The following is a 6,082-nucleotide window of genomic DNA, read 5'->3' as shown; positions in this document are numbered from 1 at the left end:
TCCTTTCAAGTAATGACACTCTAAAGATCCTCACATAAAGAACAAGAGAGAGACATTATAGATCTAAACTCTATGGCACGATTTGAAGAATGAAGAAGTAAAACTTTCTTAACACCCAATAGCCTCATATTCATAATGTGGTGCGCTTCACATTATGAACAAGACTCTACTAGATGTGGTTTGACACATCCTAAGACCATTCCAAAATCTTGTGCTTTAATACCATGTTTATCACAACCCGAGAGCACCCCCTAGTCGTAACGCGGCGTACACGACCCCAAAAAGGGTCTCATACAAGCCTCATAGCTCATTCATTGCATAAGATACTTGAAAATAGAGAAGAATTAAAAACTTTCCTTTACAATAGAAGACATTTTATTAAAAAGCAAGCGGAAGACTTTCTAGACTTTGTACACTATGTCTCAAACCATCTAATACTTTGAATACAACATTGGGACTTAGCCCATACGAAAGCTTAAACAAAAACTAACAGACATAAAATGAGCATAATGGGTTTTGTCCTCGAAACTATGAGGACTCACCAAGTCGTCATCTTCAAGCACCTTAGAAACCTATCCATCAAGCATAGAACACCAATATCTCCAAGCCTAAACTTTGGTAAAAAGGGAAAAGAATGGGGTTAGAACATTAGATTTACTAAGTATGATGATCATGCAAAAACATGCTTAAAAAAGGACATTTGATTGAAAGCCATGCTTTATGCCATTTTTGTAAAACTTCATGAACATTGATACAAGAGGCATAATATAGTCACAACCAACATACAAAGTCACATAATTCACATTTAATCAAAATCACATATATATAATCCTTTACCTTCACCTTGAGCCTCCACCTCAAATAACCCTCAAGCTATACCTTGTGTAATGTATGGGTAGCGTCCCATACCACCACCCACATTAAGGCACCACCTTAAGGTGACCAAAAGTGAACTTACCATTCATCATTTCCACCTTTAGACCACAAAGCATATAAAAGACATAAACAATACATGAATCACATCATCACATTAAGACCAACATCTAAGACAACTCTAAGTCATACTTGTGCAATGTGCAAGTAGCATCCCATACTACTACTCACACTAAGTACTCCCTTGAAGTCACCATAGACAAGGCACATTCATACACAGTAAGTCATGATAAGGAAGTAACTCATAATACAATCCAAGTATATCATGCATCTTTACATTTAAGCATATAAAAGTCAATCATTTCTCAATAACATCAATTAGAGGACTTTCAAACAATAGTCATTAAGACTTAGAGAACTCACTATAGCCCTCTTGAAGCCTACTCGTGCCATGTATGGATAACATTCCATGCTACTACCCACACTTCATAAAACTCCTCAAGAAACTATATTGCACATCTCACATGATGGGAATAAACGTTTAACTGACATAGACCATGAGAGCTAGATCGTGGCATCCGATGTATTGTCCCATATCATAAGGGTAGGTCTACTTGCCTAAGGTAAAATGGTATATAACTTAACTGGATCCACTAGCTAGTCCTATGTGGGCACATAGTTAAGGGACATGGAGATTGCTACTAGATACACTGTCTCAACTCACGTGAGGACAACTATCTCAAGAGATTGCTACTAGAAACCCTGCCTCAACTCATGTGAGAGCTTCCATCTCATTCAATATCCTCTCGGTGCTTAGCCTACACTCCCATAGAGTATTTTACCATTCATCACATTAAGGGATAAGAGATTGTTATTAGACATCCCGCCTTAACTCACGTGAGGGCATCCATCTCAACCCAACATTCATTCATTGGATAACACATAGATTCAAAGATAAGAATAGCCTATCATCTAAGAACCCCATTATCGTTCATTAGTGCAAAATTGAGAATATCCTTTCAATAAACATATCATTAGCATGCAATAGAGTACAATTGAGAATAGCCTTTCAATAGACTCTACATTCATTAACATTATCATTAAACTCATTTATTCATTCATTCATGAAAAGGCTACTAACATTAGATCTACCAATTCAAGACATTAAGACATCAAGTCAAGATATACTCATCATATAAGAAAAAGATGCCTAAGCCTACCAATTCAAGAGATCTCATTCAACATTACATTATAGATCCCTTCACATTCCATCATCAACATTCATGAGTGTTAATAGAAAGATAATCTTCAGTCCTAACACAATTAGCTTCTAGACAAGATCATAATTCATTCATTGAGATAACACACATGATTCAGATCACATTCATAAATACAAAATCATGATAATACTTCAATTCTTCACACTATGCCTTCAAGGCCATGATCACAATGTACATAGTAATGTAAATACCTCCACCTTTCAAGTGGATCAACAATTCAAGACAATTCTACTTTAACATGAAATTAGGTCAAACTTGCCCTTTCAATGCTATGATCACCATTACTCAAATCATCAAAAATTCACCATAATTAGGCATAAATAATGATACAAATCAATTATTTAAATCAATCTACACATAAATCCATCATCATTCATTCATAATCAACAAACCACTTCAAACGGCCAAATTTAGGAATTGAGAGAAATCATGGGTTCATGGAGTAAAATCATCTTAAATCATCAATATAATCATATTATATCATTTGAAAACATTTGATACAAGAACCCATGAGATTGAGTGAAACTTAGGGTTTTTGTGTAACTTGTAAACCTTGAAAACTTCTTTGAAATTGACTCTAGGGTTAAAGCTAACCCTAGATGAAGGATCACCATACTTTATACTTGAAGAATCCCACGAGATTGAAGAAGAAACACCTTGAAATCCCCAACCGTAGCTTTAATTTGACCTTGATCTCCAATGGAGTTTCTAGAGAGAACTTTGAGGAAAGGGTTTTGATTTAAGAGATGAAATCTAAATGAGGGTTTCAAAGTTTTAATACTCTTAAAATACCTTAAAACACTTAAAATAATCGTCCATATATTAATTAGGACTCTGGGTGAAATGATAAATTCACCCCTAGCTTGGCCGAGACTGCATCAGAAAAACAGTGCCCATTCACGCCCTAGACTCACGGACCATGCTGCTGGTCTGTGGTCTAGGGCTGCAAGTTGGTTTTATGCCTCTTGACCTACGGAGGCCATCCACGGGGCTTGAACCCCATCCGTAGGTCACCAAGTTTTGGCCAACTTGATGGTTTCCTTGGGGTCATGGGGTTTAGACTTAGGGTCCCCTCAAGGACCCTTAGGGTGGTCCTTGGGGAGTCGTACCTTGACGTCTAACCCCTAAACACCTCAACCATGGCTCGAGACAACATTAAACCACATCAAAACTCATGACAAACACAAACGCACACACGTTAGGCTCTAGTTTCACTAGTTTGTTTGTAGGTCATTACAAAATTGAAGAGAATGCCTCCAAGAACCTCCTATAATAGCCAGCTAACCCCCAAAAAGCTACGAACATCATTTGGGGTCGTGGGTCTAGGCCAAGTCTTCACTACTTCAATTTTCTTCAAGTCAACTTATATACCAATATCTTATACAATATGGCCCAAGAAGGCCAACTAATGCAACTAGAACTCACATTTTGAAAGCTTTACATACAGTTTCTAACCTTAGTGTATCCCAAGGACCGTTCGAAGTGGTCTTTATGCTGTGACTCTAATCGTGAATATACAAGAATATCATCAATAGACACAATCACGAACTTGTCTAAAATGGCCTAAATATGTTGTTCATCAAGTTTATAAATATTTTTGGGGCATTTTTCAATCTTAAATACATCACAAGAAACTCAAAATGGCCATATCGGGTCCTGAAGGCTGTCTTTGGAATATCACTCTCTCAAACTATACCTGATGACACCCTAAACATAAATCAATCTTTGAGAAACATTGGGCACCTTTTAGCTGGTCAAACAAGTCATCGATCCTTGGCAGTGGGTATTTAGTCCGTATAATAACCTTATTGAGTTGTCGGTAATTTATACACATGTGCAATGTCCCATCTTTCTTTTGTACAAACAATACAGGTGTTCCCCACAACGACACACTCAGCCTGATGAAGCCCTTATCTAACAAGTCTTTTAGTTTCTCCTTCAATTCCTTTAATTCTGCTGGTGCCATTTTATATGGAGGAATTGATATTGGCTGGATATCTGGTAATGTATCAATAACAAAATTAATTTCCCATTCTGGAGGAATAACTAGAGAGATCTTCTGGAAAGACATTAGGAAATTCATTAATCACCGGGATATACTTTAAGGTCAGCGACTCTAGGTCAACATCCTGCACCCTAACAATATGATAAATTCAACCTTTTGCAATAAATTTCCTCACTTGAATATATGAAATAAATATACCCATTTGGCTTTGGTGAATTACCCTTCCACTCTCCAACTACCTCTCCTAGAAAGTGGAGTCTAACAATCTCTGCTCGACAGTAGAAAATGGCATAACAAGATATAGCCCAATCCATGCCCATAATAATATCAAAATCTAGCATCTCTAGCTCAATCAGGTCTAGAGAGGTCTGATGACCAACAATATCTACTATACAACCTTGATAAATCTTCTTGGTAATCATAGAGTTGCCAACTAGGGCAGATACAACAAAAGGTTATTGCAATGACTCTAGTACTATGGAAAACTTCTCAGCAATAAATGGAGTAACATACAACAATGTGGAGACTCAATCTATCAAGGCATAAATAGAGTGAGGACAAACAATTAGTATACTTGTCACAACATCTGGAGAAGACTTAGAGTCCTATTGACCCATCAATGAATAAGTACGATTCTCGCCATTACTAGAACTCGGTACTTCCCCTCTGCCTCGACCTCTACCTGATAAAGACTGGAACTCTCTTTTAAGAATGTACTGATGTAGATGACCCTACTATTGACTCGACCCTCTTTCCTGGACTCTGCTGGTCCTTGAATAGGAAATATCTTTGTATATGACTCTCTTGGCCATAAGAATAACAAGCAGTAAAGTCCCGACGACATCCCCCCAAAATGTGATCTACCACAAGTATCACAATACGCTGCAACTGATTTGTATTGCTCGGATCAGCGGTACTGCTGCAAGATTGATATTTGTGAACTCTCCCCTTGACTTGACTGTCCCCGACGATCATATATGCTACTTTGAGACTATTGTGGTGGAGGCCTAGGTGGTTTACTAGAATACCTCGGTCTGGGACCCCATGAAAATCTCCAGAAAGTCAGAAGGTGTGGTCCGCCTCTGTTGCCCCCCTTAGCTTTCTTTGTCCCAAACTGCCGATGTCTAAACTCCTCCAGATTTTTGAGCAACCACCTCAATACGAGAGACGTGAATATCCTTATTTTGTGCTGCTATGGTACATGCCTCCACATACTCCCGAGCCATCCTTCCTATAAATTTGCGTATCCTAGCATCCATCGTATCTAGAACAATCAATGCATACATGGCTGGGGAATCAAATTGCAACCCATATTCCCTCACACTCATACTGCCTTGGCAAAGTGTTAAAATCTGGTCGACTCAGGCATCTTGGAACTTTCAAGGTAGATAGTGATCTAAAAAGAAGCCTCAATGCAGTGATCCCAAGTGGCTGGGGTTCATTGGTCCCTCTGGACCTCTCCCAACCATTTTACCATAAAACTGCCATGTTTCTAAGCCTGAATTATGCTAATTCAACAGACTTTGTAGGTGAAGTATGCATAACCTTGAAAATCCTATGTAGCTATTCAATAAAGTGGTTAGGATCCTCTCTACGGTATGTCCCTGTATACTAGGGAGGACTTAAGGCAGGGAGCTCTCAAACCCTTGAACTCCTTGTCCATTTAGAAGGTCTGGCAACATCTGTCACCAATATCGATCGCTGAGTGGCTATTAACTGAGCTAACATATAAACTGCACTCCTGAATTCCTGATCTATATAACTAGGAGGAGCTGAAGGTGCTGGTGGAGGTCATGTGAGTCCTCGGGACTCCTGATGTGAAGGTGGTGCTGGGGAGGGATTCTTAGATGTCTCCACTACCTCCTCTAGATGAACTGTCCTTGAAGGTGATATTAGACTGGTAACTTCCCTTATGGGTGCATAT

Source organism: Solanum verrucosum, unplaced genomic scaffold, assembly GCF_900185275.1.
Source record: "Solanum verrucosum unplaced genomic scaffold, falcon-dt-bn FXZP01000174.1, whole genome shotgun sequence".
NCBI lineage: Eukaryota > Viridiplantae > Streptophyta > Magnoliopsida > Solanales > Solanaceae > Solanum > Solanum verrucosum.
Note: the sequence above shows the minus strand (reverse complement) of the source record.